General features: G+C 39.8%; 1 non-coding gene across 1 annotated transcript; it reads right to left on the bottom strand.

Moving 5' to 3' along the window:
• Positions 1–1,446: 1,446 nt before the first annotated feature.
• On the bottom strand, positions 1,447–1,553 carry LOC122478065. The gene has a single exon (XR_006295832.1). It is a non-coding gene; the product is annotated as a U6 spliceosomal RNA (small nuclear RNA).
• Between the last annotated feature and the right edge of the window lie 2,210 nt (positions 1,554–3,763).

The raw sequence follows: 3,763 nt of genomic DNA, 5'->3' as shown, positions 1-3,763 counted from the left end.
TGCCCCCACTAACTTATTTGATTGATGAAAAATAAAGATCAAGTCATTAGTAAGCAACCTCCGATCTCACTCTATATCTCTGTCCATGCTGACATCACCTGTTTTGATTTCATTTTATAAATCCCCAAATGAAAGTTAAAGGAATAAGGGTTCCTTTTCTACAATCATGGACACAGCAACATGAAAGAGAACGTTGCCTAACATGAGATGCAGATATAGGGTTTATCTACCGCTTGTTTCATTTGTTAGATCTGTTGGTTGACCTACAACTTTTAAGGTCTGAAAACAGTGTTGACAACCTCAGACCATACCACTGGCCTCTTAGAGGCAGGATAAAATTGTATGCAACTAATTTTGAAGAAACCTCAGAAAACTGTTTAGGAACAGATACACTAGGGCTCAATATTCAGAGAGGTGTCTTCCCTTACATTTCAGAAGAATAAGGTTTAGGGGCACACGGATGGCTCAGTCGGTTAAGTGCCTGACTTCAGCTTAGGTCATGATCTAACAGTTCGTGAGTTTGACTCCCGTGTCAGTCTCTGCACTGACAGTATGAAGCCTGCTTGGGATTCTCTCTCTCTCTCTGCCCCTACTCCACTTGTGCGTGCACGTGCTCTCTCTTTCAAAAATCAATAAACTAAAAAAAGAAAAAAAAAAAGAACAAGCCTTAAAATAGTAATAGAGGAGCTTGGGTAGTACAGTTGGTTGTGTCTGACTTGATTTCATCTCAGGTCATGATCCCAGGGTCATAAGATCAAGCCCCATGTCAGTGTGGAGCCTGCTTAAGATTCTCTCTCTTCCTCTGCCCCTCCACCCCACTTGCATGTACATTCTCTCTCTAAAATAAAAAAATCATAAGGGGCACCTGGGTGGCTCAGTCAGTTAAGCGTCTGACTTCGGCTCAGGGCATGCCCTTGCTGTTCATGAGTTTGAGCCCCGCATCGGGTTCTGTGCTGACAGCATGGAGCCTGGAGCCTGCTTCAGATTCTGTGTTTCCCCCTCTCTCTTCCCTTCCCTGCTCACACTCTGTCTCTCTCTCTCTCTCTCTCTCTCTCTCTCTCACAAATAATCAAACATTAAAAAATTTTAAAAAGAAAAGGGGGCACTTGGGTGGCTCAGTTGGTTAAGCATCCAACTCTTGATCTCTGCTCAGGTCACAGTCTCACGGTTTGTGAGTTCAGGTACCACCTTGGGCTCTGTGCAATGATGGCACAGAGCCTGCCTAGGATTCTCCCTCTCTCCCTCTCTCTCTGCCTCTTTCCCCCTCGCACTCTCTTTCCCTCTCTCAAAATAAATAAATAAATAAACTTTAAAAAAATCATAGGTCTTGCTTTGGATTTTGATTTACTCTTGTATTTCCAATAGTTCAAATGATATTTTGATTATCTAAGGCTTAAATAGTAAAAATGCTTCATTTTCATAACTTTTTATTTTCTTTTTTATTTAAAAAATATAGAATGCTTCATGAATTTGCATGTCATCCTTGCACCGGGGCCATGTTAATCTTCTCTGCATCATTCCAGTTTTAGTCTATGTGCTGCCAAAGTGAGCACCATAACTCTTTATTTTATTTTATTTTATTTTATTTTATTTTATTTTATTTTATTGTTTTAAACTGAAGGTCTTTTCTTAAATAATTTTTTTAATGTTTATTTATTTTTGAGGTGGGGGGGGAGGGACAGAGAGAAAAGGAGACACAGAATCCGAAGCAGACTACGGGCTCTGAGCCATCAGCACAGAGCCCAATGCAGGGCTGGAACTCACGAACCACGAGGTCATGACTTGAGCCGAAGTCGGATGCTTAACCAACTGAGCCACCCAGGCACCCCATAACTCTTTATTTTAAATGGCATTTGATTATCACCCTGTCTTCTTGGATTGGCCATAGCATTGCTCTGTTTTGCAGTATAGTGATCAAAGAAAATGTGCTACCTTATCTTATTTCTTGAAATTTAAATTTAAATTCTTTCTATTCATAGCCAGATGGCATTATTAAACTGAATCTCATATGAATTTATTGTGAATAATGTAAAATATCTTCGAGACTTTTAGATACTATGTGTGGTATATACGTTGCAGCTGAGGTAAAAAAAAATATGTTCCAACACCTTTATTAAATTGTGTCTCACAAGTACAAGATATTTTGTTTTAGTGAATTATGGATATTTCTTTCTTAATTGTAATTATCTTCTTAGTCATATTAGTTTATCAAACCAGTTTCCTAGTAACTATTAAAATAAAAGTTTATAATCCTTTCTTTCTTTCCATCCCCACATTTTATATTTTGATTACAGTAGCCATGGATCCTTGGTGCTAGGATTCAAATGAGAAGTCATTTGGACATAGGAACAAATAAGTAAAATGTCTTTCCTTATATGAGTAAATAAGGCTGTAGTTGATTGACCAAATGTGATTATAAACATTTTTATCATAGCTTTTGTCATATCTAGAGGTGTAACTCCTATTTCAGGGCTATAACCATGAAAGCTGTACGAGCCTTTAGAGAGGTTTTTTTTTTTTTAAATCTTGTAATTCAATTCTAAAATGTGAGCCTAATGAAGGACAATTTGCAAAGTAAGGCATGGACAATTTAGGAGACATTCTTCCTGTATTGGCAATGCCCTAGTAAATAGCCTGAAATTGTAGCGCTCAATGTGAAGGGGACACTTTAGATATTTATGCTGAAGTGGCAAAGGACCTCTTGTTAAAAATTTAAAACAGCAAGAGTGACCTGTAGTGATGTCAATCATTATTTGTCATTGTGATGTTCTGAACTTATTCCAAATATAGCCATCTGTCCTCCAGTGCTGGCTGAGGCTCCTCATTTAGATTCTGTTGGACAAGGGATTACGAGTGAAGAGAGGAGGCAGGTGTGGTTGCCTTGGCTGTGCTGATTACCTCATTTCTGGATTCCTGAAATAGCTTTCTTTTTTTTTTTTTTAATTTTTGTTTTCAATGTTTATTTATTTTTGAGAGAGAGAGAGAGACAGAGCGCGAGCAGGGGAGGGGCAGAGTGAGAGGGAGACACAGAATCCGAAGCAGGCTCCAGGCTCCAAGCTGTCAGCATAGAGCCTGACACGGGCTTGAACTCTGAATCAGTGAGATCATGACCTGAACCAAAGTCAGACACCTAACTGACTGAGCCAGCCAGGCTCCCCTGAAATAGCTTTCTTTTTCTTTTTCTTTTTCTTTTTCTTTTTCTTTTATTTAAAAAAACTTTTTTTAATGTTTATTTATTTTTGAGAGAGAGACAGAGGGCGAGTTGGGGGGGTGGGGCAGAGAGAGAGAGGGAGACACAGAATCCAAAACAGGCTCCAGCTGCCAGCACAGAGGAGTCCATGATTTTTGTGTGTGAAAAATTCTTGTTCCCAGTAACCAAACCCTTCCCTGGTAGAGGAATTTCAAGGGCAGCTCAAATGGAAGAGTCCAGGAATAAATAACAAGTTCTGGGGTGTGGCTGAGCCAGAGAGATCAGAGCAAGCATCTGGAACACCTTAATGAGGAGAGCAGACATTGTCTGCAGATAGATTTTATGGGCAAGATTAGGGTAGAGGCGGTTGGGGAATATAATGAGTTCAGGTTTTAATATGTCGAATGTGAGGTGCCTGTTTGAAGTACCCATCAAGCAGCTGGGCTGTCTTGCTTTGGTGGATATATCCAGCTGCTTGGTGGGTGTTTCCAAGATGAGTGTGCAGGGAGAGGTCCGGCTGGAGATATGAATTTGGAAGTCATCAGCACATAGCGATACTTGAAATCCAGGGAA

This window comes from Prionailurus bengalensis, chromosome X, assembly GCF_016509475.1.
Source record: "Prionailurus bengalensis isolate Pbe53 chromosome X, Fcat_Pben_1.1_paternal_pri, whole genome shotgun sequence".
Taxonomy (NCBI): Eukaryota; Metazoa; Chordata; class Mammalia; order Carnivora; family Felidae; genus Prionailurus; species Prionailurus bengalensis.
This window is presented reverse-complemented; position numbering and strand designations above follow the sequence as displayed.